Source organism: Rattus norvegicus, chromosome 13 (genome assembly GCF_021556685.1).
Source record: "Rattus norvegicus strain SHRSP/BbbUtx chromosome 13, alternate assembly SHRSP_T2T, whole genome shotgun sequence".
Classification (NCBI taxonomy): Eukaryota; Metazoa; Chordata; class Mammalia; order Rodentia; family Muridae; genus Rattus; species Rattus norvegicus.
In genome coordinates, this window is record NC_141546.1 from 69,639,342 (window position 1) to 69,650,917 (window position 11,576).

Genomic DNA, 11,576 nt, shown 5'->3' on the forward strand with positions numbered 1-11,576 from the left:
CAGGGGTTCTCTGAGAGCTTTGCTGAGTAGCCTTCCCCTACATGGCAGGCTAGGACCACCCAACCTGCTTTCCTCTGTCTGTCACTCAGACTGACTGGCATGATGAATTAGCAACTTTTCAGCTTTCCCTGGCTCCTTCCCCATTCCCTCTCACCGATGTTTGCTCTAACAAATTCCTTCCCTATCCCATCCCATCCTGCTACTTCTCAGAGAGTACCCAACCCAACAGAACCCCAATTTGTTAATGTCTCCTTCTATCCATCCACACTTGGGATGATTACTTCCCACACAGCTCTGAGCTTGACTGTGGGACTTGCTTTAGGCAAGAAAATAATAACAAATGTGTCCCACATGAAGGACTGGAAAGGTCTGCACACTGAGGCTTGCTCTCAGAATCATACCCATAAGCATATGCTGTCATACTTGTCACTACTGAAGCATACACAGTTCATGGATGGGTAAGACTGTTGATGATCCCCCTGCCAGCAGCCTGCATAGTGCCTTCCAGTACTGTGAAAGCTCCCAGCCGAGAGGAGGCTTCCTGGTCTGTACAAACTTCAATGATGAAAATGTGTGATGTTTTCAGCAAGAGGGTCTTACTGTAAAGTTCTACTAGACAACCAAGAACAATACAATAGCTTAGACTGTTCTGGGTGTCTCTAGAATACTGGCAAACAACTTGAAGGGAGGTCCCTCACCCCTGGCACTGGGCTTTTTATTTAACAAACCATGACTTCTGGAAACAGTATTATTCCCTGTGTAGAATAATTGCAGTTAAACACTTTCATAGATATACGTGTGTGTGTGTGTGTGTGTGTGTGTGTGTGTGTGTGTGCGCGCGCCACATGGCTTTTTAAACATCTTTAGTGCTAGGTATCCCTCTCCTACCCCTCCTCCACCCTGCTTATTGACAGTTGATGACTTCTTGGAATAAGAAGTCAGTTCTCTTTAAGGATGTGTTCCCCAGTGGGTTGACCATACTCCAGTGGATGGTCCCACACTCATACATGTAAGGGCAGCATAAATTGATCTGGGTGGTAAATAAGTATTTAAAAAGAAGACATGAAGTTTGGGAGGGGAGAGGGTGACGTGAATCTGGGAGAATTTAGAGAGAAGGCTGGGAGTGATGACAATACAAATACATTGCATAATACTTGAAGTGATCAAAGAAGTCAGAAAATAATAAAATAAAATGTTGTTGGGTACAAAGTTGGCAAGAATATAAAATCCTTCCACTTCAGCTTCATGGCAGCATTTTGTACACACACACACACAGAGAGAGAGAGAGAGAGAGAGAGAGAGAGAGAGAATGAAAGAGACAGAGAGACAGAGACATACACAGATACAGACATACAGACAGAGACACATGCACACATACACAGAGAGACAGATACACATACACATAGATAGACACACACATAGAGACAGACATACATAGAGTCACATGCACACAGACACACACACACACACACACACACACACACACACGTCACAACCTCCATCAACTCATCAGCATCTCTGAGGAACTGAGTGGGTCGTCACTATCACTTCCCAATCAACGTGCAATAAGGATCTTGTCAAAGACTTGGTGAGTGCAATGCCCTCCATCTGCAGAGAAAATGAACCGCAACAGAGGAAGTAAAATCGGGACTTGCCACACTTCCATAGTGGCTTCTCTACTTGGCTAAATCATTGGCTTATCAGATGCCCACTAAGGGCAAATCATTAAAGAAACATTGATAAGACACAAAATCCTTGTTATCTGGCCCTCACAGTCTGTGAGGGGGCTGGCGATCACACCACGACCTAAAATGTAGTGGCAGGAAAAGTCCATGATGCTGAGAGAGTACAAAGGACCATGGGTACATGAAGAGGGAGCAAACTTCCCAGAAGTAACTGTGGTTGGGACTGTTCTTATGAAGAGACTGAGGCAGATTCAAGGTAAATTACGAAGTGAAGGTAAAGGAGAAGAAACACAGAAGAGTAGTCACAAGTGATCCCCGGATCTCTGGCTCACTGATAAAATAAATGGTGACATCATTTGCTGTAAGAGGCTTCCTGATAGGTGGGCCAGATGAGGCAAAGGATTATGGATTTGATTTTAAACAAGGTGAGTCTGAGACACTATGGAGTACTACAGTGAAAGTATCCACTCTACAGCTGGGATAAAATTCTAAATGAAAGAGAAAACTCTCAGGGAGTGGTTATACCATAGGTGAAGAAACAGAGCTGTAACCAGGAAGCATCTACATTTAAGGATCAGTCACGCTGCTACTGTCTGGAGAAGGCCAGTCAACACCAGAGAAGAGAATTGCCACACAGGTGAAAGTTCCCACGAGATACCAGCAAGGTATTCTGGTCTCCAGCCTCAGACTCTCAAGCTCTCTAATCACCACGCCACTGGAAATGGCCAAAACACTATTAGCATTGAAGTGTAAATGATTGGTAACAGATGTATCCAAGAATATATGCATTTTAATTAGGACTCCTAACTTCATAATAGTTCTGGCTTAGAAGCCAAGACTTGAATGAAACTCAGGCTCTACTACCAATCATTGTCTCCCAATTTACAGGCCTTTTTTTTCCCCTTAGCTAAGATTTCCTTAGCTCAAAGAGATGGACCACACTACTGTCCTAACCTCCATCCATCCTTCTAACAAAATTTCTCAAGCTCCCATGAGTCACCCACTCCAGAGTGGACCTGACACAGAACTCTGGCAGCGGAGTAGAGAAAGCCTTAGTGGTGCTGATGTTGCTGTCCAGGAACCATACCCTAGGACTGGACTTCCTCCTGGAGCTGCCAAGAAATTGAGTTAAGTAGTCCTGATAAAGGCCATGGATCCAAGTTCTAGGTTTTAAGTTCAGGAAGGATGTTAAGTCATGGTGGAATAAGAGACAGGGGCAGGGCAGTGCATAGTCTACTGGCTCAGCCACCACCCGAGCCTCGCCAGGTCTAGAAATTAAATGATTCACAGCTCCATGTTTGAAGAGCCGTGACTCACGATCCTGGAGGTAGTAGGTGAACTATGTTGACTCAGCCCTCGGCAGAGGAGGTGAGCGGATCTGCTCGTCCACAGCTGGGGAGAATACTGAGATACAGGAGGCTTGTAGACACCTAAAGACAACAGTGACTAGCCCGGCAGTGGGGGAAGAGCCGTCTCTCGGAGGTATGTGGGTGGAAAGGAAGCCTGTGGAATCTGTCCCCAACTTCAGATAAGCCTACCTGTGCTCTGAGTTTAAAATGACCCCGAGAAGCAAAGACACTAACCTGAAACAGCCCGGGGATTCTCCGCCCTCCATAATACCATCCCCTCCCCCAACCCACTATCTCTCTGGGCCTCAGCGATGCCCAGGAAGCAGGTGGGTAGAAGTCTCTAGACAAGCCCATTAGCAACAGGAATGGAAGGAAGTGTCTCCTTTTGACAAATGCCTGTCACAGGCATCATCTGCTTTTATATCTTAAAAATCTCCTCTGAACTCCCCATTTCCACTTGTAATTTAATCCAACCCACATTCACTACTAGGCTAGGTAGCGAAATTGATAATATTAATGAATCACGATGCTCAGCGCGCACAGTTCTGTCTAGGGCATAAAACGCTGAGTTTATTTTGTAGTCTTTAAAGCAGTTTCGCATCGCGTTTAATTTATTCCTCGAATGCTGAAGGAAATTGACGATATGAATCCTCTTTCATTTTCTGCCGTTCTGATCCTCGACTTAAATATCACCTCTTCAGGAGCCTTCAGTGACATGTCAATCTGAAGTCACTCTGTCCCTACCACATTGCCTTAGATTAATCCTCTGAACAACATTCATCACCAGCTGATTCTGCTTCACTCCCCCTGAGTCTCTGGGGCAGAATATGAATTTTATGAAAGTAGGGTATTTGGCTGTCTTGTCTCATTGTTGTCTTCTCAGGATCCAAGTCACTTAGCCAACCCAGAAAGGGTTCCTGAGCTCTGCTTACTGGGGAGGGGGGAGGGGGGAGTGCGGATAAAAGAAAGGCATGAGAAGAAGAAAACATGGAAAGAAGAAGGGGGAAGAGGAAAGGAGGAGGAGGGAGAGAAAAGGACAAAAGGAAAAAGGAGAATTAGGGAGAAAAATCGGGAAAGAGATAAGGGCTAGGAATGGAGGAAGGCATGGAGAGAAAGGGGAGGATGGAGGGAGGGAGGATGGGGAGGATTGAGCAGTGCTCCCACCCAGTGATGAAGCTGGAGCATGCACTGGCCTTTGCAGTCCCAGCCTCCAGCCAGAGCTCTTCCTCTCCCTTCCTCTTCCTCCCAGGGCCACTCTAAGCCAGAAGAGCAGGCTGAGATTGCAGGCTGGTTCTCCTCACCTGGTAGCTCTGGGACTCTCTGACCTGAGCCCTAATCAGTCCTCGCCAGAGCTGTGATGAAGGGAAAGAGGAGCTGGGAGTTGAAGAGGTATCATCTGTCACTGTGACCCCCTTCTCTATGGAAAGATAGGGCTTTCGCTGTATTTGAGCTTGTTACATTCCAGAAAGCATCAATCAAGAGCTAAATAAGTCAAGAGTTACTCCATTTACTCTTCATTTGAGAAGCAAAAAAAAAAATGTAAAATGTTCCTCATCACTTTTTAAATCAAGAACAAAAAATAAAATTTCTATTCAGTAAACAGAGAATAAAGTCTATTGTATGACTAGTCAAGGCTAAGAGGGGGAGACAAAGGAGAAAGAAAAAGGAAGAAGGGCAGAATCATGGAAGAGTCACTCATCTTGGCAAGAGGCCTCCCATGACCACTCATGCCCTGGACAATGGGACCCAGGGCATGTGTGCTGATGGTCAGGAAGTATGGATGGCTCTCCTGTTCACACAGCCAACAGGGATTGCAGCAAGACCAAATCCACTGTGCTACAGTCAGAGGGCATGAAGTTTGAGAAAACAAATACTTAGGTAAAGCACTGTACTCAGTTGGAGAAACCAGTCACTTAAGACCAAGATCGACGCCCAGGGACTGGAAAGAGAGGCCAGTCGCTAATGTATTTGCCTTACAAGTACAAGGACCTGAGTTCAATTCTTTGAACCCACATTTTAAAAAATAAATTTGCAGACCATGTAGCACACACTTGTGATACCACCGTTGAGAGTTAACACAGGCAAATCCGAGGTTCACCAAATAAAGTTTAGTCTGCTTGGCAAGTCCCCAGCCAATGACACGGAGAGACACTGTCTCAAACAAACAAAAGGATGGACTACACCTGAAGGACAGTAAGTGAGGTTCTTCTCTGGCCTCTACACACACACACACACACACACACACACACACACACACACTTTCTTCTGTCTCCTAGTAAAAGGCCAAGTGTGCATTTAGCTGCTGCTGAAGGACTGAAAGATGCCGCACTATCCTTGTAACTAAAGCAGCCCTTCTGCCAATAAGAGGTGAGTCCACCCATCAGCCCTAGCCTGTGTTGTTACACAGGCCAGAAAGTATACAAAAGCTGGGTAGTCTCACTCCCCTGCCACAGGCTGTGAGCGCAAGGCAGAGTGGTACCTCCCTCCAGTCACCATGTTCTCCTGTAGCTCATTCATAGGCTGACTTAGGATAGGATAGGATAGGACAGGACAGGACAGGACAGGACAGGACAGGACAGGACAGGACAGGACAATCTGCAGCCTTCCCTCTTCACCTCAGTCCTATGCTCATGTTTATGGGAAATATTTGTGATTGTGTATAATGTAATTATAAAGACCCAGGAATCTCAAAGAATGACTTTCCAAGCAATGCCAGGAGAACATGAATGAGAAACTAGGTCTTTAGGGAGGCCATGTTCTGTTGTAGGATCCCACTCACTGCAATCCCAAGTCTGGGCCTGTTTCACAGACAGCACGACTCCCTAGGAATCCCCACGTTCCTGACAAAGCTGACAGCCTTAACATTGATCTTCCAACTTACATCTTTGTTTCTGCTGGGAAGGCGCCTGGCTTCCAGTAACCTCATCGATGCTGTAACAAATGGTTTCACAGTGAACTTTTTTTGTTGTAAGTAGCTATAGTTGCTAAATGTATACCTGGCCCAGTGACCTAGACCAAGGCCCCACCACCACACTATACACACCATGAGGACAAGGACCACTATTCCATCCTTTTAGAGGCCACTAGCTCCCACCGTCTCGCCTCCTACCCTCATTCCTCCTGTCAACAGTTTGGTTCATGAGTCAGGGCATAGTGTACACAGTTGTCAGTCTATTGTTACACTTTCTGTGTTTGCTAGCTCGGCCTTACTTATTGGGAATGCGAGGTAACATATACCAGGAAGAAAAAACTACTCTCCTGACCAGAAAAACCACCCTGTTTTTCCAGTCCGTAGCTGACTTTCCCTCTGGCAACCAAGGGTGGTTACTCCTCCCACGGTGGCCCCCTCTTTCTACCACTACTAAGAGAGAAGACAGCAAAAAGAATGACTTTGATTTTCAATGGCTAGCTTTAATTATCAACTTGACATACACTGGAAACAGGAACCACAATTGAGAAATTGCCTTCGTCAGACTGGCTGTCGGCACTTCTGTGGGGCATTTTCTTGGTCGCTAATTAGTAGAACACTTAGCCCTCAGTGGGTGGTACCTTCCCAAGCCAGATGTCATTGGCCTGTATGAGAAAGCAAGTTGACCATGAGCCTGGAAACAGCACCCCGCCGTGGCCTCTACCTTGTGTCCTACCTCTATGTTCTTGCCTTGAGCTCCCACTCTGGCCTCCCTCGTTAAGGGACCATAACTTACAAGCTGAACTTTGCCCCACGAGTTGGTTTTGTTCATAGTCTTTATCACAGCAACAGAAAGGCAAGCTAGATCACCTAAAATCTAGATAGAGGACACAAAATGCAGAGACATCCTGAACTATAAGATCTCAGGCCTCCACTCTTAGGATAAACACCAATGGCACATCTGGCCCAGATTTCACATAGGGATAAAACAAATAAGGCCCAAGTAGGGTAGTGACTTGCCCAAGGCTACTTACTGGGGCCAAATTATGGTAGAAATGAAGTCTTCCAGACAAATGCTTTCTCCATCTGCTCTACCCCAACCCAGTCCCCAGCCTGTCTGCTTCCCTCTGCCCCTCTTGATCTGATGAGCCACAGAGCTGTGGTAAATGGAAGGGTAAAAGGTTACAAACACGTCCAGCATTGCCTATCCCGAGCTCAAGTTCTGCCTTCTTGTTGGAATGAGGATCTTAGCAGCTGCACCCATGGTCCCCTCAGCTGGGGACAGACATGCTTCCTCACTGAGCTGCAGAATTTCTTCAGGGAAAGCCAGAGGTGGGAAAGCCCCTTCCAAGTCAGTCACTAACACCCTGAGAGAGGCAAACCTCCCCTGTCTTCCCATCAGACAGTCCTGTCACCTCAGCTAGGTTTCCTGTCTACACTAGACTGGGATCCATGACAAAGACTATTCTTAATGGCCAGGAAGGGGAAAGGGGACACAAACTTCATGTATAGCAAACAAGGATAACGCACATGCACGCGCACGCACACACACACACAACACACAAAACACACACACACAACACACACACACACACACGACAGAGACAACAAAAACAAGAATCAGGGGGACACAGTGAACTAGACTGGTGGGGGGAGGGCGGCAATGGGGGGAGGGTTGGGAGGGGAACACCCATAACGAAGGGGAGGGGGGAGGGGGATGTTTGCCCGGATACCGGGAAAGGGAATAACACTTGAAATGTATATAAGAAATACTCAAGTTAATAAAAAAAATATATATATATAAAAAAAAGAATCAGGGGGACAGACAAGTAAACAAAGTTCCCTCTCAACCTACAGGGAACTTATTCACCCCATCTACTTTGGTACAGAGGCAGCATTGTGGGAGGTGGCGGGGAGTCAGCTAGGCTTGAATGTAACCCCAGTTCTGTCTCCTAGTTCTGGGTGAATTTGAACAAGTTACTTAACATTTCTTAGCTTCGATTTCTTCATCTATAAAATGGGGACATAAAATGGGGCACATACTTGATAGAATTGGGAAAGGATTCATTATGACAAGGTCTAGAAACTGCTTGATTTAGCATCTGGAAACTAAATAAGCCCTCAACAAGTAGGTAGCTAATTATTTTTCAAATCCTGAGATGATTTAGCTGCCTGAAAGACCCACAGGTTCCAGGGAAGTTGTGACTGGCATGTCCCTAAGAAGGCCTCTCTTTCCCTCACACAGCAAGGAGGTGAACGCCAGATATCTTCCTGTAAAATGATGCTTCTGAACCGTGGATTTCTCAGTTGAAACCAAGACAACATGGAGGAATTTTTTTTTTCTCTGTCTCTCTCCCTTCTCTTTTCCCATGCCCAACACTCAATCCCAGCCCCAGAGGGGTACAATAGTTGTGACAATGTGGATCCAACAGCTCGGCACTGTGCCTGTATCCTGGTGCATCATGCTGCCACCAACCCTGCCCTGGCAGCTCCTGGCAGGATGGTCTCCTGGAAGCCCCAGGTGCAGGGAATGGACAAGGCTCCACAGAAACCACCCTAAAAGTTGTTATCCGCGCACGAAATCCCACTCTAGAAAGGGGCAGTTCAAAGAGTCTAGTTATCATTGTTTGAGCTTCTTTTTAAAAAACTTGGGCTCAAACCGGGGTCTTGAGTATGCTCAGTAAACATCCTGCTGTTGATTTTCACCCCTTCTCCAAAAGTTCCTATTTTCAACTTAAATTTTTCAAACGGAATTGAGGGAGAAAAGTCCAAAAATCAGAGTCACACCTGTTCTAAAAAGGGAGGATTCAAGACAGAGCATGAAGGTGTGGTACCTCATGAACTGTTCCTCCCTCTGACCACACACTCAGTCTTATGCCCATCATTCATCTCTACCTGTATAGACAGTCTGTTTGGTTAGCTCATATGCATCCTCAAAAGTGTCCAGGCTTGGGCGGTAAGGGGTATAACTGCCCCGTACTCCAAAGTGGTGAAGGCATCTATCTCCCTGGCCAGAAACTTAGAAATAACCCCATAGCAAGAGACCCACAGAAAGCAAATTGAACACATAAAGCCATCTTCCTCTGGGTCCTGGAGACAGGAAATAATCCTCCAGGAACCATGTTATTACAAGAGACAAAGCCCTTCCCAGCAGCAATTCTACTGGGAACAGACAGTGGAGTTTCCTTCAACATCTCGTGACCTGTCTTCCAACCCCTCTTCCAGTGGCTCTCACAACGAACGAATGTTTCTATTTCCGTATTAGAAACATGCCGCTGGGTTCAGGTTTCCCAGCCCCCAGGACTAGGACTAAGCTTTCTGCTTTCCCCCAGAAGATGATGTCTCTATGACACAATGTGAGTGTCATTCCCCCCAAGAATAAGGAGTGAATGTTCCAACACATGGGCCTAGGAAGGAAACGAGCTTGATTGCTCGAAGGTCGAGGTTATCCACAGGCTTACTCAGCCTGAAACACTGGCTCTGAGGTGTCACCATCACAGACACGGGCAGCTCCAAGATCCTGACTTCAGATTCCCACCTCCATCCCCAACCCTGCATACACCTTGGGCAAAGGGCCAAACTACCACCATGGTCCCCACCTGAAGGAGGAAGCCCAGACAGGGGAGATAGGGGAAAGTGCCATCATTCTCTCTATATCACCAACAGAAAACACCAAGAGGCACAGAACCCTGACTGTTGTGACCCTGGAAAGCATGGTGTTTAGGGAGACACCCAAGCCTGATCCAAAAAAAAAAAAAAGCAAGTCACTCTAGCCTTGTTTCCCCTTGGTATCCTCCACCCAAGTCCCCATCTGAGGAAAAGACCACATGCCTGCCCTAATTAGCAGCTCCAGAGACAGCCAGACCACCTTAACCAGTCACCTCCAAAAGTATACACAGCATCCTTCACAGAAACTTCATTGGAAGCTCAGCCCCTTCCTTAACACTTTCCCCTTCAACGGTCCCCCACAAAACTTCCCAGTGTTGAGTACTGGCTAGCTGCTTTTATCTGGAGTCCTGGAAGGACTTTGGGAGGCTCTGAGACTAATGGTAATCCCCAGGCCCTCACCTACTAGGAGTGGGGCTCCATTTCTGTGGCAACAGGCGAAAATCCCCAGCTGTGGGCTGAGAACTGCAAGCCACAAGCTAAATGGGACCCACCAAGGAGCATGGAGTTTGCTCCTGACAGGGACTATCCCAGCTGGGTCAATTCCTGCAGAAGTTGGGAAAGGAAGGGCAGCCGAGGAAGAGCAGGCTAAGGAGCCTTCCAAGAGGGTTTGGCCCAGGTCCGAGCCTCCGAGGTCCACGCACCCCAACAGGTAGCAGCAGCAGGGGATTCGCGCTGTCTTCTGGAGTGCAGCGCAGCCCTGCTTGCGGCCACTCGGACACAAAGAGCCCCATCCTCATGGGTGAGAAGCCAACCCCACTCACCTTGAATTAATGCAGAGTCCCGAGCTCAGCTGAAGGAGGGTGTGCTAGTAACCCCGAGGCATCCTTGAATTATTTTAAAAGAGCAAAGGGTGGGGGAAGGGGACTGGAGGGAGGGAGAGGAAGGAAAAGGGGGAGGTGGTGAAATTGTCGGGGAAAGAAGATAAAGTCTACAGAAAAATGCGCAGGGGAAGGAAAGAAACGGAAAGCAAAATTAATAAATGAGAAAAAGAGACAGTTCGGGGGACGAGGGAGGAAAAAAAATCTGTTTCCTGCCCACACAGTGCAAAAGAAATTTCTGGCAATCAAAAAGACTTTCACACTGGCCCTTTCAGAAGGGATAGCTGGGGGAATAAATAACAAAGGAGAAGAGAAGACGGGAGGGTATCCAAATGGAGGAGAAATTTCTCTGTCCAGGCAGCGCAGCCCCTGAGAGCTGTGTGGAGCAGGCAGGAGGCGGGCAAGACGAACACGGGAGCGCGCAGTGACTGCGGGGAGGGGCGGGGGGCAGCGCAAGGCTGGATTTATCTACACATCTGTGTAGTAACCAGATCAGGGGTCCAGACATTTAGGTCAGGGTTTCTGCAAAAAGAAAAAAAGTTCACTGACCTCAAACTTCCGCGAGTGATTTCCACTAAAGCACTGGATCTTCTGGCAGTGCCTCCCCCACCCCGCTCCCTGCACCCTCACTCCCCGCGCCCTCTCGCCTGCGCTAGATCCCACCAGAATCCTAACCACTGACCTCATTTACAGTAGCAAAAGTGATCAGAAGAGCTCTCGCCACATCTAACGAGAAATAAAAGCCACTCGGGTCTTCCGAAGTCAAGAGCGACCGGGTAGTGGGGGAGGGCACTGTCTCTGAGCCCAGCAATGCCCAAGAAAAGAGACCCCAAGCCAGAGAAGAAACCTCTCTGCAGCCTGTTCTCCTTGGATGTCCAAGGGAGCAGCTGAGAACTCTAGGGGAAGCCAACCTGTTCTCTGAGGACAGCTTTAAAAATTAGTGAGTCAAACTGGGTTTTCCAAGGCCTGCTAGACTTGAATCTCTGGGGTTTCCTCTCTCCCATTTCTCTGGCTCTCAGCCTGTCTTTCTCAGAACACTGAAAATGTCTCCCAGAGTCATCTGGGCAAGCCTTCCTTCCACAGACATACGCTGATTCCAGCAGAGAACAGGGTAAGGCAGCCTGGTAGAAAGAACAGGAAGAGGACT

At 47.5% G+C, this 11,576-nt stretch overlaps 1 protein-coding gene across 1 annotated transcript in view; it reads right to left on the reverse strand.

Moving 5' to 3' along the window:
- Positions 1-10,840, reverse strand: part of Cacna1e (calcium voltage-gated channel subunit alpha1 E) — a 484,040-nt gene extending 473,200 nt beyond the window's left edge. The window contains exon 1 of the mRNA XM_087581477.1: positions 10,373-10,840. The gene's annotated coding sequence lies outside the window, so the exon portion shown is untranslated. The remainder of the gene's footprint in view (positions 1-10,372) is intronic.
- Between the last annotated feature and the right edge of the window lie 736 nt (positions 10,841-11,576).